The sequence below is a fragment of the Triturus cristatus genome, chromosome 3_2 (genome assembly GCF_964204655.1).
Source record: "Triturus cristatus chromosome 3_2, aTriCri1.1, whole genome shotgun sequence".
In the NCBI taxonomy this organism is placed as follows: domain Eukaryota; kingdom Metazoa; phylum Chordata; class Amphibia; order Caudata; family Salamandridae; genus Triturus; species Triturus cristatus.
Window position 1 is genome coordinate 910,905,863 of NC_140584.1, and position 23,080 is coordinate 910,928,942.

The 23,080-nt window shown below is 40.0% G+C and overlaps 1 protein-coding gene across 8 annotated transcripts in view; it reads left to right on the forward strand.

The window, feature by feature from the left end:
- The window catches only part of RPH3AL (rabphilin 3A like (without C2 domains)), a 937,546-nt gene that overhangs the window by 600,440 nt on the left and 314,026 nt on the right, over positions 1-23,080 (forward strand). The window lies entirely within an intron of this gene.

Here is a 23,080-nt window from a genome sequence, read left to right on the forward strand (position 1 = left end):
GACAGAATCAAGACACGTAAGGCATTTAAATATGCGAGAGACAAGACTGACTACGAGTTGGGCCAGATATTCACGTTCTCGCGTAAATACGACCATGTTAAGAAAAACATCTCAGGACGCACAGTGCACAAAAGTGTGGCACCCAACACAGAAGCAGCAACAACTAGTAATGACAGAGGGGAAATGAGTTCTGATACAGGCTCACTCACGAGCGAATATGAATCTGATGATGGCATGAATAGAGGACAAATGGTGGGAGAACAGGTGAATATTTTAAGTCCAGCTGAAGAGCTTAATTTTTTAGCAGAGGACCGCCTGCAGACGCTGCGACCACGGAATCGGAACCAGCCTCAAGCAGCAAGCAACGAAAAAATCAACGTCGCCGGGAGAGGCGCAAATGCAGGAAGAGGCAGGCCAAGAAGGCAGTGGCGCAGGAGATAATGACTAATAATAACACTGTAGTCAATTTATCAGAACTAGTACTTACCAAAGCCGAGACACAGATTCTAGCACTCGGCCTTTCTTTTTGCCCGGAAAGCAGCTTCAACTACGGAAAAACACGTATTGACATTTTTAAATACATTAGGAAGCTTAAACTTCAAAAGTTTTTTACCATCAAGGAGGGCAACACTACACCCACACCACCGGTCAATTCAAGTACTTCTAATCCCACCGATCAGCCAAATCTTGTAGCATCTGATGCTTCAATCATGCTTACAATTAGTGAACTCAACGATGAAAACTGCCTTACCAATGTTCCAAACACCAGCCAATATTCTACTCAGGAAAGACTTGGCTTACGTAATCTCACGGAGTCCAGTGCTGGGCTCAGTCCATTCAAGGTTAAATCCAAATTTTATCCTATGATGCCCAAGGATGCCATAGACATTTTTCATGAACGTATAATTGATGACATCAAAAAATTATACTACAGGACCAACCACAACAAAGCAAGGCTCAAACATCAGAACATACAATATGAGAATCTCATTCGCAAGTTGAGGGACAGAAAAGACATTGTCATCAACATGTCAGATAAGGGTGGTAATGTGGTGATATGGCCAAGGGCAGAATATATTAAGGAGGCTCAGACACAATTGTCCAACAAGGAATGTTACTCAAAAACCACGGCAACTGAATATCATAAAGCTAAGGACAATATCAAGAAGGAGCTTATGAACTGGAGACGACAGGGGTTAATTTCCAGTCAAGAATTGAACTTTATGCTTAATGATTATCCAATTATCCCAACCCTGTATCTAATCCCAAAGATACATAAAGGAATTAATCCTCCACCTGGCAGGCCTATAATTTCGGCGATTGGGGGAATGAGTGAACACATCACCGAATATGTTGATTATTTTTTACAACCATTTGTACAAGGCCTTCCATCCTATATCAGAGATACAGGGGACTTCTTAAACAAAATTCAAAATGTTAAGTGGGATAACGACCTTTTACTAGTGGTAATGGACATTGAGTCTCTTTATACCAGCATCGACCATCATGCAGGTCTTACAGCTGTTAAACATTACTTGGATAACAGACCCTTAGGCCTCTACAACCACAATATCATGCTTTTAGAGATGGTGAAATGGTGTCTTTTTAATAATTTTTTTATGTTTGAAAATACTGTATATCGTCAATTGCGGGGTGTAGCCATGGGGGCTTGCTTCTCTCCCAGCTACGCATGTTTGCATGTGGGCTGGTGGGAGGAGCAGACCCTCCAAGGCACTTTGGCCAGGGTGGTTGACAAACATGTTTCACATTGGCATCGATATATAGACGATGTATTTTTTATTTGGAGGGGTGACCGTGAAAGTGCTTTACTATTCATCGATGAACTTAACAATAATGTTTGCAATTTAAAGTTTACTGCATCGATCAGCTCTTCCGAGGTCCCTTTTCTTGACACTAAGATTTACATTCATGAGGGTCGTCTAGAATCAACACTCTTTAGAAAGCCAACAGCAGGAAACACCACCCTCCATGCGACCAGTGCTCACCCCCGCCATTTGATACGGAGTATCCCCTACGGGGAATTACTCCGGTTGAAACGAATCTGCAGTACGGAAGGGGAATATGTCAAATGTTCTGAACAGGCATTGTCTCGATTTAAAGAAAGAGGATATAAAAATGATACCCTCCGACAAGCCCAAACGAAGGTGGCTCTCAAATCCAGAGAGGACCTTTTATCCCCCATAAAAGACACCACAGTACCGCCAACTAACAGTCATGATACCAATAGTGCACCCAGGCTCATTATCACATTTAACAAACAACACCACCAGCTCAGGAGGATAGTCAATCATAATTGGCCAATTTTAAGAACAGATGCAGTACTGGCACCCAGATTGCCTTCGACTCCTACTATCACCTTTAGACGGGCCATTTCAATGAGAAATCAGCTAGTGTCCAAATACATAGAAACCTCTACCAAAACTAATTGGCTGCAGCCCATCAAAGGTTTCTTCAAATGCGCTTCTTGCAGGGCATGTAAGTTTGGAGTGAATACCTCTAAATATAACACTCCCTTTAGTACTACTCCAGTACAAATTAAGGGGCATTATACATGTCGTACGGAGTTCGCAGTATACGTTTTAACTTGCACCTGCGGTCTCAAGTATGTAGGAAGCACCAAATTGCAGGTGCATGCGCGCATTTTACAACATCTCAGGGCCATTGTAAATAACGACACTACGTATCCTGTGGCCCGTCACTTCAGAGCTGTTCATGATAATGATTTGACCTGCCTCTCATATTACGTAATAGATGCAATCCCCAAACTCAAATATGGGGGTAATAGAGAACGCTTGCTCAGGCAATTGGAGACTCGGTTAATTATTGAACTAGATAGCAAGACCCCTTTCGGGCTCAATACAACCGAAGATATGCACAACTTCTTATAAAGTCTTTCGGATCATTGAATGAGACTACAATGGTCAAACATCATACTTTATCTGTGCATTCACTGCGTTCCATGCACTCATGTATGCTTGAAACTGATATAACTTGCCCATTCTACTGTATGCCCGGTGTGTTTCATCGAGTGATTTCGGCACAACTCACTTTCTCGGCGAGTATTTAGATGACATAATATATATGCTTCTGTCACCCACTTACACATTGAGATCATAGGAATGTATCATTCATAGTGATATTAGGACCTTATCGGTGCGCATTTTTTAGAGTCCGCATTTTATCATAAGTTTTTTATATTCTGCACATTTAATGCGTATTTATACATAGAACCAATTTGCACTTTCGCACTATTTGCACTTTAGTAGAATGTATATATTTGCACTGTTCGCACTTTAAATGAATAGGGCCACATAATCCATACACACAAAAAATAATAAAAAATAAGAAAACAAGAAATATTAGTACAAAAATAAACAGTTTAAACAATTATATTACTATACGCACCGATCTATTGTCACGTTATATACTTTCACTGATTGGACATATGTAGCATGACATTTATGATATGAGGTATTTGTAAATCGGATTTATCCAGATGACAATGTGTTTGCTTGTTTTCCTCTCGACGAGTTGAATTGCAATGGATCATTGAATACAACATGTTTTTTAACTCGGCTCGGTTTAATTTTGGAAAACTTGCGAATAGCTTATTTGCTCCACACGATCTAATTTGGGAATAATTTTGTTATCTTGTGTTTGAATTTTCAATGGATTACAGTATTTAAACTGGGAATGTAACATATGATTTGCACAAGTTGGATCGTCATTAATATATTCTAAAAATATATATTCATGTTGTCATAAACACATCAGCAGATATAATCGATTATTTATTTTACAAACTCATCATGTTGTTGTTCTACGCAAAGTACAGATTTTTAATGTTAAAGTCTTTCTTTCATTTCTGTCCATCATGTGATGTGGGTGTAAGCATTTTTAAACGCCGTCATACGCAAAGTTTTGTTCATGTGATCAAGGCCGTTCGCCGGCCGAAACGCGTCATGACATAAGGGAGATTTGAGAGCTGAATAAAAACGACAGTATCTACCGACGAAGAGGAGTTCGTGCATTCTTTCTTTTCCTTGAGAGAAATTGGTGAATGCTCTGTGTTCATATATACATATATATATATATATGAATACAGCGAAATGTCCCTGCGGGAGGAGCTTTTCGAAGCTGGTGCCGGCGGCGAGATAAGGACAATCTCGCAAATTAATCAAATTGCATGAAAGAAGGACGCCGCACTCTTCTTGGATTTCTCAGCTCAAGTTTAATGACCTTGTTCCTCTTCCCCAATGCTTTTAAACTAACACTGGCACTATGAACCCACTTAGGGATTATTTGTTTTCTCCTGGGACCACATGTCCCAGCATGCAGCCTGTTTGGAGAATGCACTTAGTGCGGCCTATGGGGCGCCATCAATGAATTAATTGCGTGCATAAAAGGAAACGTTACTGCGCCATGTGTAACAAGAAGCCAAGCCCCTTATGAAGAGGCGTAATGCCTTGACACGTGTTGGGCGCTTTAACCAACTTACCGGGATGAAGAGGCAATTTTGAAAAAGAATGCTGGCAAGCTGATCGTGTGCCCCCTCAAAGGGGCGTTTGGTGAATACAAAAAAAATATATATATATATATATATATATATATATATATATATGTGTGTGTATATATATATATATATATATATATATGTATTTTCCTTCCGAGTGGGTCATTCCGGGATCGAGCCCGAGGTCAGGTGGTGCGTTTGCCGGTATGCCCTCACCGGTGAATAATCTTTATCCTTCTTCAAAAAGTAACACGCACTCTCGAAGTTTAATGCTTAGCAGGAAGCCAATTTATTATTTGCTACGCGTTTCGACAAATGAATGTCTTGTTCACACAAAATAAAAGCAAAATAAAGACGTGTTTAAATACATATGCAAAACTAAGGAAGGACTTCAATTCATTCATGCTATGTCCTATCATTGACAAGTGTCGGCCATCTTATAATAGTAAATATAAACATATGTGGCATTTGTAATCCGATAAATATCGTGCTAAATGCAGTTTTTACAGAGGAACAAATTTGATTTTATATTTCTATCTCGCTCTAGTGGCACAAGAGAAAGTTAAATTGAAAAAATATAAAAAAGATATTTTTATATTTTCATTATGTGGGGTATATTCAGTTTGGAAATTCATTATACTTGTAAAGAATACATCAAAGTCGCACTAGTGGCGTTTTGCTTCAACTTAATATTTCAACTGTAATTACTCCATAAAATACATTCAATGACAGAATAATTCCCTGTACTATATTTCATTAAACTCTCTATACATATATTGTTTTTCAAGAGAAGGCCTAATTTGTATCCATTAGACAATAGCAGGACTAAGAGACAAGTGCACACCCTACTAAATATAAGTCCAAAAGTAATAAAGGTTATCATAAATTAATAACCCAATCCCTAAAAAAGTGAAAAAAGTGCAAGTAAATGATCAGACTTTTTTACGCATATTCAAACTAAGAATAAGATTACAATTGCTCTCTTATCTTGTTTCACATGTAGTTCCGAGCCCGGTGGAAGAAAAGGGTAGGGTGCCCATGCAGTGACCATCTAAAACGGTGGGTCCCTTCCTTTCTTCCTGTAAATGTGAAAACAAGAAAGAAAACAACAACTTAAAATACAATAAAGACCGAACTTTATCGTAACAAATTGTCCAACAACAGGCAAAACATCGAAAAATTATTACAGTTTATCCATCATTTTACGATATAATCAAATAGAGTTGCACTGACTAGTATTTATTCTTCATACAAATGGGTTGCCAGTTCATCATCAATATTGTGGCCCCCAGGGAATTTAGTCTCTAATTCAAGTATCCATTTGGATTCTTTTTTACGGAGAGCCAATTCTCTATTGCCCCCCCTATTGCTAAGGACAATCTGTTCAATAGCATAGAAGCGCAATAGGTCACTGTTTGAATTATGAAATCTTTTGAAGTGTCTGGCAATCGGATAATGAGCGTCAGTGTTGGTAATTGCTCTTAGATGTTCCATAACTCTCTTTTTAATCATACATGTGGTGCTCCCTACGTACCTCAGCTTGCAGGGACATTCCAAAATGTATATTATGTAGGAGCTACTACATGTGAGGAACTGTTGTATTTTCCATTTGCGTGTTCTACCTGGAATACTGAATTCTTTAACAGAAGGACTATATTTGCAAGATCTGCAGTGACCACATGGGAAGAAACCTTTAAGATCATGGAACGTGCTTTTCTTCATGACAGTAATGTCACTTTTTACTAGAATATCTCTCAGGTTTCTACCTTTTCTGTAAGTTATTTTGGGTCTTTCACCTATTTCTGAACCAATAATATTATCGGTTTTAAGGATACTCCAATTGTCACACAGAATTTTTTGTACTTTTTTAGAATGACTATTGAAAGTAGTAATCACTCTTGTGACAGATTCAGTGGTCTCCAATTCGGGTGTTTGGCCCAATGATACTTCTCTGCTTATTTTAGAGATCTTTTCTAGTGCTTTTTTCAACACCCATTCTGGGTATCCACGTTCTCTAAATCTTTTCAAAAGGACACCTTGTTCTTGTATGTATTTAGCATCATTGTTGCAATTTCTTCTTGCCCTCAGTAATTCGCCATATGGAATGCTCCATTTAAGGGCTTCTGGATGTTCACTGAGGGCATGAAGAAGGCTATTACCAGCTGTCTCTTTACGATATAAACTGGTAGTGATTTCTTTTTGCTCCACTTCAATTTTGATATCAAGAAATTCTACATATATTTTACTGATATTATGGGTCAAGATGATATTATATTGGTTGTCATTAAGTTTCTTGATAAAGTTCAGGGCTTCTGCTTCACTACCCTTCCACACAATCAGCAAATCGTCAATGTATCGCAGCCATTTTATTACTGACTTGAAATCTTCTGATAAATTGATGTCTGCACGGATTTCCTCTTCCCATTTTCCTAGAAAAAGGTTGGCAAAGCTAGGTGCGAAGCACGTACCCATCGCCGTGCCTCGCACCTGCTTGTATAAAATACCATTGAAGAGGAAAATGTTGTTTTTAAGGCATATCAATATCATGTCTTTTAACATATTGGTATGTTGCAGATACATTATATTTCGTGACTTCAAAAAGTGTAAACATGCCTCGACACCCTGATCATGATCGATGATAGTGTAAAGTGTGTTTACATCTAAGGTAATCAATAAATACTCATCCTCCCATACAAGGCCCTCAATCTTGTTAAGGAAGTCCTTAGTATCCCTTACGTATGAGGGAAGTTCGATGACATAATCTTTCAGGAATTGATCAACGTATTTAGAAATATTTTCCAGCACGTTTCCTACTGAGGAGACAATCGGCCTACCCGGAGGAATAGTAGGATGTTTATGGATCTTAGGTAAAAGATACAATACAGGTAGTTTTGGGTAATCTCTCTTTAAGAAACCATATTCCTGCCAGGAAATGACACCTGCCTCTTGCCATTCTGCAAGTTTCTCCCATGTTGAAGTTATACTGGCATTGTAAGTACTGGTATCACAAATACAGTAAAAACTGATATTATTAAGTTGTTTTTCCGCTTCTTCTATATACAACTTTTTGTCCCATAGCACTACATTACCTCCCTTGTCAGAGGGACGTATAACAAAACTATCATCTTTAGCCAAAGATGAAATCACATGATGTTGTTTAGGAGATAAATTGTACTTTATACCATGTTTGTTATTCAATCCATGTTTTTGTTTTTTCAATTCCTTTGCTACTACGTCTTGAAAAGTGTCAATTGCATCATATGGTAAATTAGGATAAAACACGGAGCGTGGTTTAAAAGACGTACAAGCAGCTTTGTCAGTTAAAAAATCAGAGTCAATGTTTTCCTGGTTTGTCAAAGCATCTGTACCTATACCCAGATCAAATGCTGTGAGTAAAGTATCTGCATCACCAACTGTGAGATTAATGTCACTTGGGTTGTCAGACATGCCTGCGTTTTCAGACTGGGTTGCGCTGTTCTTTAGTATGTGCCATTTCTTTAATTTGATTTTCCGTACAAATTTAAAAATGTCTATTCGAGTGTTTGTATAATTAAATAGTTCTGTGGGGCAAAAAGATAGTCCCAAACACAAAGTTGTTTTATCAAAGAACGACAAAGTACGTGATGAAAGATTTATAATGGTTTGATTTACCGTTTCCGGATCCATTATTACTGCATCTTGTTGGAGCCTCTTCTTCTTGTTCCCATTGGCTCGTTGCTGCTTTGTTCTATGCTTGCGTTTAAGTCGTCTCTGTTTACTCCTCCCCTGCCTCTTCCTCTTCTTCTTCCGCGGCCCCTTCCTCGGCCCCGAGTTGGGGGGGTTGGAGTTGGGGTCATTTTCCCCGGTTGTCGGCTTTTTTTCATCACACAAAACTCGTCTAAAAAAGTGGCTTGACGTGTAATTACTTCCACTTCTGACGATGAACTTGCTGTCCGTATAGACCCCTCGTTATCAGAACCACTTGTTTCTTTTTGCACATTTTGCACAGTTCCAGTCTGATCTATGGCTGATGATTCATCTGGCATGGATGTTTGATTATATAAGTGATCATACTTGTGGCTATACGTTAAAATACGGCCCGTCTCATAGTCTATGCAGTCTCTGTGGAGCTTTCTTTGTTTGCGAAGCTTTATTTCCTCTTCATGTTTTGATAATCTTCCTTTTAGATCTTCTTTGAATTTATTAACACTATGTTGATCATCATTTTTCTTTAGATCTTCCTCCAGTTCATGTAGTTCTTTCAGGATTTTTTCCCTATCTTCCCAAGCATATTTTATTAATATGTTAAGCATATTCCGAGAACTAGCAGCTGAGTTTTCCGCCCATTCATCCAGCATTTGTGGGTTTGGTGACTCGTGGGAGGGAGTTATATATATTCTCAAGCCCCGGGGAATCATTTGTTTTTCGACATAGTCTTGTAGGGAAATAGCTTCCCACCACTTTGATGTTTCTTGTCTCTTAAGTTTTTCATATCTTTTCAACTGGCTGCTTAGAGTAGTGTCTTTATTCTGGGCAATTGTTGCAGTTGATCCTCCTTTACCAGGTGCTCTTTCAAAGAGTGACAATGCAGCTTTACGTCTTTCACTTTCTTCATCCATATTGTCACTGCGGATAAAGTTTTTCAATTTGAATAAAGTTCAAAAAGTCTTGTCATTCGTCTTTATTTCAGGATTTACGGTTAAATAATTCCAAATTAGGCTTCCTCTGACGGCATTAAAACTTCCCCCTTTACCATAACTGGGTTCCTGATGCCACTATGTTAATGTTTTGTACGCAAGGGAACATTCACGATCTCTCCATATAAATTATATAAGAGAGGCTCTTCGTTGCGATACAACAACTTCTTAGCGTTCAAAGAATAAATAAACTCTTGCAAACTTATTTTTGCGTATCGTGCCTCTTTGTGGATCTACTAACGTTCACAGACCTCCCCAGAGAAGCAAGTAATTGCCCCGCCCGCAGCTCTCGTAAGTAGAACGCCGCCCGAGCAGATAGCTACGACGAACGTTCCCGCGACGGTGCTACAGGCAAAGACGGCTAACCTCCTAGGGTTGGTCGGAACCTTGCTTGTCCTCGGTGCTTAGCCGGTTTGGTTTATCGCTTGCAATCCGAAAAGTAGTGGCCGGCTCAAAATCCCTCGTAATTCATTTTCCTTCCGAGTGGGTCATTCCGGGATCGAGCCCGAGGTCAGGTGGTGCGTTTGCCGGTATGCCCTCACCGGTGAATAATCTTTATCCTTCTTCAAAAAGTAACACGCACTCTCGAAGTTTAATGCTTAGCAGGAAGCCAATTTATTATTTGCTACGCGTTTCGACAAATGAATGTCTTGTTCACACAAAATAAAAGCAAAATAAAGACGTGTTTAAATACATATGCAAAACTAAGGAAGGACTTCAATTCATTCATGCTATGTCCTATCATTGACAAGTGTCGGCCATCTTATAATAGTAAACATAAACATATGTGGCATTTGTAATCCGATAAATATCGTGCTAAATGCAGTTTTTACAGAGGAACAAATTTGATTTTATATTTCTATCTCGCTCAAGACGTAGTAGCAAAGGAATTGAAAAAACAAAAACATGGATTGAATAACAAACATGGTATAAAGTACAATTTATCTCCTAAACAACATGATGTGATTTCATCTTTGGCTAAAGATGATAGTTTTGTTATACGTCCCTCTGACAAGGGAGGTAATGTAGTGCTATGGGACAAAAAGTTGTATATAGAAGAAGCGGAAAAACAACTTAATAATATCAGTTTTTACTGTATTTGTGATACCAGTACTTACAATGCCAGTATAACTTCAACATGGGAGAAACTTGCAGAGTGGCAAGAGGCAGGTGTCATTTCCTGGCAGGAATATTGTTTCTTAAAGAGAGATTACCCGAAACTACCTGTATTGTATCTTTTACCTAAGATCCATAAACATCCTACTATTCCTCCGGGTAGGCCGATTGTCTCCTCAGTAGGAAACGTGCTGGAAAATATTTCTAAATACGTTGATCAATTCCTGAAAGATTATGTCATCGAACTTCCCTCATACGTAAGGGATACTAAGGACTTCCTTAACAAGATTGAGGGCCTTGTATGGGAGGATGAGTATTTATTGATTACCTTAGATGTAAACACATTTTACACTATCATCGATCATGATCAGGGTGTCGAGGCATGTTTACACTTTTTGAAGTCACGAAATATAATGTATCTGCAACATACCAATATGTTAAAAGACATGATATTGATATGCCTTAAAAACAACATTTTCCTCTTCAATGGTATTTTATACAAGCAGGTGCGAGGCACGGCGATGGGTACGTGCTTCGCACCTAGCTTTGCCAACCTTTTTCTAGGAAAATGGGAAGAGGAAATCCGTGCAGACATCAATTTATCAGAAGATTTCAAGTCAGTAATAAAATGGCTGCGATACATTGACGATTTGCTGATTGTGTGGAAGGGTAGTGAAGCAGAAGCCCTGAACTTTATCAAGAAACTTAATGACAACCAATATAATATCATCTTGACCCATAATATCAGTAAAATATATGTAGAATTTCTTGATATCAAAATTGAAGTGGAGCAAAAAGAAATCACTACCAGTTTATATCGTAAAGAGACAGCTGGTAATAGCCTTCTTCATGCCCTCAGTGAACATCCAGAAGCCCTTAAATGGAGCATTCCATATGGCGAATTACTGAGGGCAAGAAGAAATTGCAACAATGATGCTAAATACATACAAGAACAAGGTGTCCTTTTGTAAAGATTTAGAGAACGTGGATACCCAGAATGGGTGTTGAAAAAAGCACTAGAAAAGATCTCTAAAATAAGCAGAGAAGTATCATTGGGCCAAACACCCGAATTGGAGACCACTGAATCTGTCACAAGAGTGATTACTACTTTCAATAGTCATTCTAAAAAAGTACAAAAAATTCTGTGTGACAATTGGAGTATCCTTAAAACCGATAATATTATTGGTTCAGAAATAGGTGAAAGACCCAAAATAACTTACAGAAAAGGTAGAAACCTGAGAGATATTCTAGTAAAAAGTGACATTACTGTCATGAAGAAAAGCACGTTCCATGATCTTAAAGATTTCTTCCCATGTGGTCACTGCAGATCTTGCAAATATAGTCCTTCTGTTAAAGAATTCAGTATTCCAGGTAGAACACGCAAATGGAAAATACAACAGTTCCTCACATGTAGTAGCTCCTACATAATATACATTTTGGAATGTCCCTGCAAGCTGAGGTACGTAGGGAGCACCACATGTATGATTAAAAAGAGAGTTATGGAACATCTAAGAGCAATTACCAACACTGACGCTCATTATCCGATTGCCAGACACTTCAAAAGATTTCATAATTCAAACAGTGACCTATTGCGCTTCTATGCTATTGAACAGATTGTCCTTAGCAATAGGGGGGGCAATAGAGAATTGGCTCTCCGTAAAAAAGAATCCAAATGGATACTTGAATTAGAGACTAAATTCCCTGGGGGCCACAATATTGATGATGAACTGGCAACCCATTTGTATGAAGAATAAATACTAGTCAGTGCAACTCTATTTGATTATATCGTAAAATGATGGATAAACTGTAATAATTTTTCGATGTTTTGCCTGTTGTTGGACAATTTGTTACGATAAAGTTCGGTCTTTATTGTATTTTAAGTTGTTGTTTTCTTTCTTGTTTTCACATTTACAGGAAGAAAGGAAGGGACCCACCGTATTAGATGGTCACTGCATGGGCACCCTACCCTTTTCTTCCACCGGGCTCGGAACTACATGTGAAACAAGATAAGAGAGCAATTGTAATCTTATTCTTAGTTTGAATATGCGTAAAAAAGTCTGATCATTTACTTGCACTTTTTTCACTTTTTTAGGGATTGGGTTATTAATTTATGATAACCTTTATTACTTTTGGACTTATATTTAGTAGGGTGTGCACTTGTCTCTTAGTCCTGCTATTGTCTAATGGATACAAATTAGGCCTTCTCTTGAAAAACAATATATGTATAGAGAGTTTAATTAAATATAGTACAGGGAATTATTCTGTCATTGAATGTATTTTATGGAGTAATTACAGTTGAAATATTAAGTTGAAGCAAAACGCCACTAGTGCGACTTTGATGTATTCTTTACTAGTACAATGAATTTCCAAACTGAATATACCCCACATAATGAAAATATAAAAATATCTTTTTTATATTTTTTCAATTTTACTTTCTCTTGTGCCACTAGAGCGAGATAGAAATATAAAATCAAATTTGTTCCTCTGTAAAAACTGCATTTAGCACGATATTTATCGGATTACAAATGCCACATATGTTTATGTTTACTATTATAAGATGGCCGACACTTGTCAATGATAGGACATAGCATGAATGAATTGAAGTCCTTCCTTAGTTTTGCATATGTATTTAAACACGTCTTTATTTTGCTTTTATTTTGTGTGAACAAGACATTCATTTGTCGAAACGCGTAGCAAATAATAAATTGGCTTCCTGCTAAGCATTAAACTTCGAGAGTGCGTGTTACTTTTTGAAGAAGGATAATATATATATATATATATATATATATATATATATATATATATATATATATATATATATATATATAATTACGCACCTCCACCATGATGCGTTTCGGCCTACTGGAGGCCTTGATCACATGACGCTGTTGGTGGAAGCCTGAATATTTAAAGTGCCAGTGCAATATCACGTGCCCGGAGCGGTAAATAGACATAGAGAAAATCCCAGAACCAAATGTTGTGACACTCTTGTAACTGCATAATGCAGAAAATTCTGGACAAGTGTGAACTTGAAATGGCCCACGTTTGTAGCACATTTACACAAAATATTTTTGGCAAAAACACTCAAGTTAAAAGGGAACATACCGATATGCATATTACAAATCTATAAATACATACAAATATATAAATATATATAAAAATATAAATATCTGTGTATTTGCGGAGTCTGCCTCGGAAATTCAATCAAATCTGGTAAACCCATCATAGAGCTGAAATCTTGCATGTTGCGCATGCCCAAGTTTTGAGAACCACTGCGTTTTAGTGTAACAACAACAATACATCCAACTGTATAATCAATGCTAGTTATACGACATTGGCAAACATAAATTGTACCTATTAACCCTAGAAGGTAAAACAATAGAACGAAAGACATGTAGTATCTGAATTTCGTCTATTTTGCCTGTAGTACCTATGTCCAAAGATACATAATAGAACCCAAGTGGGTATATGTTGCCATACGAAATGAATCAAGCTGGAACGGGTTAGGGTTTGCCTTGTGTCGCTACGTGTTATACCTGAGACATTTACCATGGTGTTCCTTGATTCAATTGGTTGTCCCAATGCTGCCCAGATATAAACGTGGTTGACCTCTTAGAAAAAGATTTTTTGTTTGTATATATGCTACTTTGATGTATTGCTGTGTAGCCTAGGCCATCCGGGGTTACACACAAAAGAAACCTACCAAAAACAAGGGAAGAGAAAGAGAAGGGGAACAATACACTCGAAAATAATCTAGGCATCATTTGGACACAAAATTGTATCATATTCATTAAGTCATTGAATTATTGAAAGAACAATACTCAAGGTCAAAATTGGTTGAACCCTCTGTATACCATTCGCCTAAAATTCTACTAAAACATTTATTTAATATCATCATAAATGTTAAAGAGTTGTAGAAAAATCCTAAAATTATCCCCTTAAAAAATATACATATAAATACGACGATTAGGAAATCGTGAACCCTAAGAAATGTATTGCAACATGACTGTCTAAAATCTAATCTAAGGTAGAATGATTTCCACACCCTCATCATTAATTTACATATCTTAACCCTTGTTCTCAGTGTGTGAATCCTATGCCTGTTGCCAGAAAAAGTGCTCGTGCTAAAAATAAATAGAAAATGTTAAAAAATTTAGTATTAATACGATTATTAACCCCTTCAGCGCGGCGCGGATTTCCGCGCCACGCTGAAGGTTCCCTGCGCAGGCGGGGCCGTGATGGAACGGTTCCGTCATGCGCACAGCGCAACCGACGTGCATGACGGAACCGTTCCGTCATGCGCATCGAAGGGGTTAAAAAATACATCTGTACATGTCTTGAGGAGGCATGACATATAGTTTGACTGGTATTGATGGTATAAGCACAGAAAATGATTCAATAAAGTGCTTATGACCTGACTCACAGACACGTATAAAAATCTTCGCTAGAATCCAGTCCATTTGGTGTCTTAGAATCCAGCTCAAGAATATATTGTGTCTCTAGTTTCCTTAGTAATGCTTCTCGATCCCCCCCACGTCTAAGTGGTGGGATGGTATCAATGACAAAGTAGCTGAGATGTTCCAAGCTACTGTTTTGCTTATCCTTGAAATGCCTGGCTACAGGGTAAGAAGCATCTTGATTACTGATGGCCCTCATGTGCTGGAGTATACGTTTGTGTGCCAGCAACTTGGTACTGCCAATATATTGCAGGTCACACGTACACTCCAGCACATACACTGCAAAATCAGTTTTGCAGGTTAGCTTCTTAGCTATTTTTTGGGGACTTTCAGAAAACGGGGACCTATATAGCGTGGTACTTTTTCCCAGTGTACAGGCTTTACAGGTGGAGCATTTGATAAACCCTTTGGTGGTTTGCAGCCAGCTGTTTTTAGTGCCAATTTCTGGACTGCTTTTCACAAGCATGTCACTCATAGAGCGAGCTTTTCGAAAGGTGATATTGGGAGCATCTGTCAAAGAGTCACCTATCACCGGGTCATTACGTACAAGTGCCCAGTTCTTCTTGAAAAAAAATATATATGTGTGTGTGTGTGTGTGTTTATATACATATATACATAATATAACTTCTTTCTGCGTCAAGTTTTACAGGAATCCTCCTAAAAAATCACGACCAACGGACACGGACCAAAAGGTAGTGCAAATCACTCTTTTATTCCTTTGATGCCGCCATAACGTTTCGGCTCGTCCGAGCCTTCTTCACATGCATTGTACCCCTGTTGAGCCGTCGTATTTAAAGTGGCAGTGCTTATTACCTACAATCACGTGCAAGGAAGTGCTCATAGACATAAAAGAATTATTCAATTCATTTTCTTTCAATGTAAAAGGAATACATGCCAGTTGTAAGACATTAAAATCCATGTAAATAACATGAAAATAACAGTTAACTAATAAAAAGGTTACAATCCACTGTTAAAATTCATAAGTTTGTAGCAGCTAATAATATATGTGCACATATAATGCTTGCCTGTTAATAGGCTTGGATATTATGAATAACGGCCGAAATGCTGGATAATAAATTTTCTGCCCTATGAGTTGGGGCAATTTACTAAATTGCCCGCCATGGGTTATAAATGTCTTTTATGGACCTCGTTATTAAAAGCAATATCTTGTTGTATTCTGGGTTAAATCCCCTTATCCGGAGTGTCCTGCATGTAATAATTCACAAAATATGTCTATGTAGCAACTGCCTGTGTGTGTACAAACGTTTATTCCTGTGATGGGAAAACTCTGTGACCTGTGACTGTTAAAAACACTTAGATGATTAATCCTCGACAGTTACAAAATTCATCATAAATTTTGTTGCCGTATAAGAGCTATCTAGACCCGGCTTTGGCTGTACGGTTTTAATGTTGCCTCCAGGGATTCAAAATTTTAAATTATATAACGAGAAGCATCCCCGCTGAGTCTTTGGTATATAGTCAAGTACATGTAGGTATCTGTACAAGTCGGAAGATACCTGACCTTCCTCCACTTACTTGTATACTCGTATTCTAGCTGAGCCATTGGGAATGTGGGTATCCGTCCAATCAATATATAACTTGATATAAATGTGTGGGAATCCTCTAATCTATTAACATATAAATAGATGGATATAAATATATAAATAATTATATAAATATAGAGCTATCTATAAAACTAGTTTTTTTAAAACCTTGATTATGTTAAAATCAATGGTTAAAACGGGTTTAAAATTCCCTGATCTTTTGAATAAATATCCCCGTTAATACTTAATAGATCCCCTCTGATGCAATCAATTATCCCAAGCACATATGTAGATCTTCTGTGGCATTCAGCCCACCTGGGGTTTTAGAATCAAGCTGAAGAATGTATCTTGTCTCCAGTTTCCGTAGCTTGGATTCCCTGTCTCCACCCCTTCTGCTAGGTGAGATCGTGTCAATTACATAGTATTTAAGCCCCTCATTATAACTGTTGTGGAACTCCTTGAAATGCCGCGCTACAGGATATGTATTGTCCTGGTTGGATATGGCACGGAGGTGTTGCAAAATGCGTTTGTGTACAGCTAGCTTCGTGCTACCCATGTACTGGAGCCAACATGGACAAACAAGTACGTATACAGCATATTCTCTTTTGCACGTAAGGAGTTTATAGATCTTATGCTCCCTGTCACTGAAGGGGTTTTTATATGTTTTAGTGTTCACTTCATGGAGGCAGGCCTTACAAGTTTTACACTTGAAGAACCCACTGTTGGTCTGAAGCCAAGTAGTCTTTTCAATAGTTTCAGGACTGGTATTGACCAACATGTCCCTCATGGATGTGGCCCTGCTGTGCGTAATGGACACCCTACAAGGTAATGTTGGTCCAATCACTGGGTCACTAAGTACAGTGGGCCAGTTTCTGTTGCTGATTTTGTGCAGGCTAGTGTGTTGCTTGCTATAACCCATAATAATTCTAAATGGGTTGTTTTTGCCTACAGTTTCCTCTCTATATGTTGCCCTATCCTGAAATTCATTTTGGACCGCCTCCCTTTTGTCTGTTAGGAGCTCATCTCTACTGTGCCTCATGGATTTCATCACGGCGCTATTGATGATCTGCTCAGAGTATCCCCTCTCACGAAATCTCTGTTTACTGTGATGCTGTGCCTCTCTCAGATCAGAATCATTACTGCATATTCTTCTGAGGCGTAGCATCTCCCCATATGGGATGCTGTTCATAAGATGCGCCAGATGTGCACTACTTGCATGTAAAGTGGAATTCCCTGAGGTTTCCTTTCCGTAGAGCCTTGTCTCTATGTTGTTATTATGTATATATTCTTCGGTGTCTAGAAACGTGATGGGTGTTTGGCTCATTGTGACTGTGAAGTGGAGATTAAGATCGTTGTGATTAATTTCAGTTACAAAATCTTCAGCCTGTTGTTTACTGCCACTCCATAATACATATAAATCGTCAATATATCGCAACCAAACAACCACATTGTCATCAAATATTTTACCAAACTGGTTCTTGAGTGCCAGTTCCTCCCAGCTGCCCATATGAAGACAGGCATAGCTGGGAGAGAAGCTGGCCCCCATAGCTGCACCCCTTCTTTGTTGATATATGATAATGTTGAACATGAAAGTGTTGTTCTTAAGACAGTGTTCCAACACCTCAAGTAACATGTCGCTGTGATCCCTATATTGAGGTGGTCGTCGCGATAGGTAGTACTGCTCGTATACCATCATTATGTCTAATGCTGGTATAGAGAGATGACACGTCTAATGCCAGCATCCAGTAACCCTCCTTCCAAATTACTTGTCTGATCTTGCGTAAAAAATCCCCCGTATCCTGTACATATGACTGCAATGATTTAACAGAGTCCTGTAAAAAATAGTCCATATAGACAGATGTCTTTTCCAGGATCCCATCCCTGGCAGATGTGATTGGCCTGCCTGGTGGTTTGTTAATGACTTTATGGATTTTGGGGGATACATAATATATGTAACACTGTAAAACAATCAAAAACATTTACCTTTACTCTGAGCAAAATGAATGCACTATTAAACAGATTAAAACATTGGGATGGTCCAGAAGGTCTTGGATGCGTCGTACCGTCGCACTTTGGCTCCAAGGAATGATACAGGCTCAGCAAAAGCGATTTGTTTGAAATATAATATACGTGAAGTAGCTGTGCACCCCTCTGGATGGCATAAGGAAGAGCAGTGCCACTTCTCTCTGTCTCTGAGGCGACCACGGACTGATGATGCAAAGAAGAGAGCAGGCGTTGAGCGAGTCCTGGCCAGTGTGGTTGATCTGGACGCAGGTTGGTAGCTCCCTACGACCTATTGAGGCACCGACCTCATCGGCCCATCTTCAGCTCATCATTTCACTGGAGCACAGGGGCACTTGTACCATAGCATTAAGAGGGACCTTCCATTTCTGAGTTTGTGTTGCAGTAGCTGTAAGTATGCCCAGAGCAGGCAGCCGTATTGTGTGGAATTATTTTTGGTCCCCATCAGGTATTATTGATGGCCTCAAATGCACTCTCTGAACGCAGGTCAGAGGGGTGGACTGACATACTGAGTGTAGCACAGTAGGTGTGTTGTGGAAATTGTCGGCCATTTTGTGGGAATGCAATTAAATGCACTGAATAGAAAAGTGAGTGTATGGACTAACAATGTGCAAAAACACAAGCTCAATGTAAAAAGCCTAATAACAGATGTAAAAGGACTTAATGAAAAAGAGAACGGGACGGACAAATACTGCTGCGCCCGATGGGACAGAGGCAGAGAATGATGACTAGAGTCCAAGAATCTTTTGAGACCTGCTTCCCCGGCTTGTGGCCTGGTACTCGGGGTTCTTACGAAGACTGAGGCCACAGTGTCCAGGTTGGGGACTAATTTTGACATGCTGACTTAGCAGATCAAATAATCAGAAGAGAAAACTGCTAGTACCGGGAAGAGCACAGACCATTGGTCTTCAACCTTTCCTATTGTGATATGTACTCCTGAAGAGTGAAAAGCACCTAACAGGTGGTTTTTATGAGGGTACAAAAAGGCCATTTACGCAAATACTGCCCCTGGGCTACCCCAGTCCTGGTGCGACAACCATGCAGCATTAATAGCACTCAAGCTGTATCACAACAGGTTTACTTGGGGGTTCATATTGATCACTTTTGTCCCTTTTTCTGTTATTTCTGAATCACATTTGAGAGGTGCTTATTGCATTATTGCTCTACAATACGTATGAAACTATCACTTTCATTTTGGGAGTTGGGGCCGAAAAGACTTGTGGTGTTTAGCTATACCATTAGTAGAGGTCAACAAATAAGTAAACCCCAAAGTTTATTTTTAACATACATTGCACCCAAACCTAGGTTCATTACTAATCATACATTTTATAGGTGTCTACAAGTAAACATATCTCTGCAGTGACAGTCACTAATTATTACATGAAGAGGCTGAACACTTTTAAAGGAAGAAAAGTAAGAAGTAAGAAAGCAAGATAGAAGCAGGAGAGGGGGAAAGATAAGTGAAATAAAAGAGAATGAAACAGAAAAAGAGGAATCTAAAGAGAAAGAGTGAAATAGGGAGGAAGAGAGAGAGTGAGAAAGAGGCAAAACGTGAGGAAGGAAAAGAGAATGGAAGGTGAGAAAGAGAAGGGGGAAGGAAGAGGAAGGAGAAGATGAGAGAAATAAGACATGTAAGAAAGAATGGAGAATACGAATGAAAGAAGTAAAGAAAGAAAGAATTATAAAAAGGAGGGATACAGGAAGAAATACATAAAAGAAAGAATGAGAAGGGGCCATTCAAAGAAAGAGAGAAAGGAGAGAGAGAGAGAGGCAGAAAAAAGTTAAGCAAAAAGAATAACAGAGATGGAAGAGCCAGAGGGGAAGAAAGGAGAGGGAGGAAGAAAAGTAAGAAAGGGAATCCAAAAGAAAGAGGGAAAGAATAGAGGATGGAAACAAGTGGAGGAAGACAAGACCAAAAGAAAGAGGTCGACAAAAAAAGGAAGAAGGAGAAAAAGAAAATAAGACAGGAAGAGATCGGAAAAATTAACAAAAAAGGCAAGACAGAAAAAGGGTCAGAAGGAAACAATTAAAGAAACATTTTGCAAAAGTAGAGAACGTAAGATGAATAAAATAAAAAAAGTACAGAGAAAGAGGTAAACAATGGAGAGAAAAAAGGAAACAGTCAGAAACATACAGAATGAGAAGAATAATGGGGAGAAAGGGCAGGAATTAGTGGAAGAAAAGGAGATAATGAAAGAAAGCTAGAAAGTGAGACAGAGGTAGAAAAAAGAGAGAGACCGGTAGAAAACAGACAAAGAAGGAAACACGAACAGGAAAAGACTGGAGAAAGGAGGGAAAGAAGTAAAGAAAGGGAAAGTAAGGAAGGAGAGAGAGAAAAGAGAAAAGAGAATGCAGAAAGGAGCGAAGGAAAGAAAGGAGCAGAAAAGAGAAAGGTGGAGAAAAAGAAAGGAGAAAAGAAAGAAGAAGAAATTAGTCTTCACAAGAGGGTGGGCAGCCCTGACGTGCACTGACAGCTTCTTGAACCACGCACACAGGGCCGGGTTCACAAAGGTAAACTTTTTGACAGCCTATGTGGGAAAGCAATTACAACAAACAAATGATGGACGGAATGCTGACAATGCAGACATTCTCCCCAAGTCAAGAGATCTGGGTTAAATCCATAGTTCTTTTGCCCACTACGCCACCCCAGTTTAGACATGGCCATATGCAAATCAGTCTTGACCCTGTGCCTCATAGGAACAGTCCAGCCCGAACTGCCAAGCCATGTCTTCCCTGGACCGGAATCAAGCATCCTAGGACCGGTTTCTGGTTATCAGCCGTCATCAGCCAGGATAGCTTGACTCCAGTGGCGTAGTGAGCACGGGTCCCACGTCTGGGAATACCCATCCCACTTAGGGCGAAAAGCGCTACAACAAACAATTGATGGACGGAATGCTGACAATGCAGACATTCTCCCCCAGTCAAGAGATCTGGGTTAAATCCATCGTTCTTTTGCCCACTACGCCACCCCAGTTTAGACATGGCCATATGCAAATCAGTCTTGACCCTGTGCCTCATAGGAACAGTCCAGCCCGAACTGCCAAGCCATGTCTTCCCCGGACCGGAATCAAGCATCCTAGGACCGGTTTCTGGCTATCAGCCGTCATCAGCCAGGATAGCTTGACTCCAGTGGCGTAGTGAGCACGGGTCCCACGTCTGGGAATACCCATCCCACTTAGGGCGAAAAGCGTTACAACAAACAAATGATGGACGGAATGCTGACAATGAAGACATTCTCCCCCAATCAAGAGATCTGGGTTAAATCCATCGTTCTTTTGCCCACTACGCCCATCACCACCCCCTTTTGTACCGCTTTGTTCGCCATAAGTTGGCAGGGTATGCTCAGACGTGAGTCCCTTGCTCACTTTGCCACTGGATTCAAGCAAGCCTGGCTGAAGATGGCTGAAATGCCAGAAACCGGTCCTAGGAAGCTTGTTTCCGGTCCAGGGAAGGCGTGGCTTGGCAGTTCGCGCTGGACTGTTCCCATGAGGCACAGGGTCAGACTGATTTGCATATGGCCATGTCTGAATTGGGGTGGCAGAATGGGCTAAAGAACGGTGATGGATCAAACCCAGATCTGTTGACTGGGTGTGAGTGTTTGATTGGTTCTGATGCTCCGTCCATCACCACCCCCTTTTGTACCGCTTTGTTCGCCATAAGTTGGCAGGGTATGCTCAGACGTGAGTCCCTTGCTCACTTTGCCACTGGATTCAAGCAAGCTTGGCTGAAGATGGCTGAAATGCCAGAAACCGGTCCTAGGAAGCTTGTTTCCGGTCCAGGGAAGGCATGGCTTGGCAGTTCGCGCTGGACTGTTCCCATGAGGCACAGGGTCAGACTGATTTGCATATGGCCATGTCTGAATTGGGGTGGCAGAGTGGGCTAAAGAACGGTGATGGATCCAACCCAGATCTGTTGACTGGGTGTGAGTGTTTGATTGGTTCTGATGCTCCGTCCATCACCACCCCCTTTTGTACCGCTTTGTTCGCCATAAGTTGGCAGGGTATGCTCAGACGTGAGTCCCTTGCTCACTTTGCCACTGGATTCAAGCAAGCCTGGCTGAAGATGGCTGAAATGCCAGAAACCGGTCCTAGGAAGCTTGTTTCCGGTCCAGGGAAGGCATGGCTTGGCAGTTCGCGCTGGACTGTTCCCATGAGGCACAGGGTCAGACTGATTTGCATATGGCCATGTCTGAATTGGGGTGGCAGAGTGGGCTAAAGAACGGTGATGGATCAAACCCAGATCTGTTGACTGGGTGTGAGTGTTTGATTGGTTCTGATGATCCGTCCATCACCACCCCCTTTTGTACCGCTTTGTTCGCCATAAGTTGGCAGGGTATGCTCAGACGTGAGTCCCTTGCTCACTTTGCCACTGGATTCAAGCAAGCCTGGCTGAAGATGGCTGAAATGCCAGAAACCGGTCCTAGGAAGCTTGTTTCCGGTCCAGGGAAGGCATGGCTTGGCAGTTCGCGCTGGACTGTTCCCATGAGGCACAGGGTCAGACTGATTTGCATATGGCCATGTCTGAATTGGGGTGGCAGAGTGGGCTAAAGAACGGTGATGGATCAAACCCAGATCTGTTGACTGGGTGTGAGTGTTTTATTGGTTCTGATGCTCCGTCCATCACCACCCCCTTTTGTACCGCTTTGTTCGCCATAAGTTGGCAGGGTATGCTCAGACGTGAGTCCCTTGCTCACTTTGCCACTGGATTCAAGCAAGCCTGGCTGAAGATGGC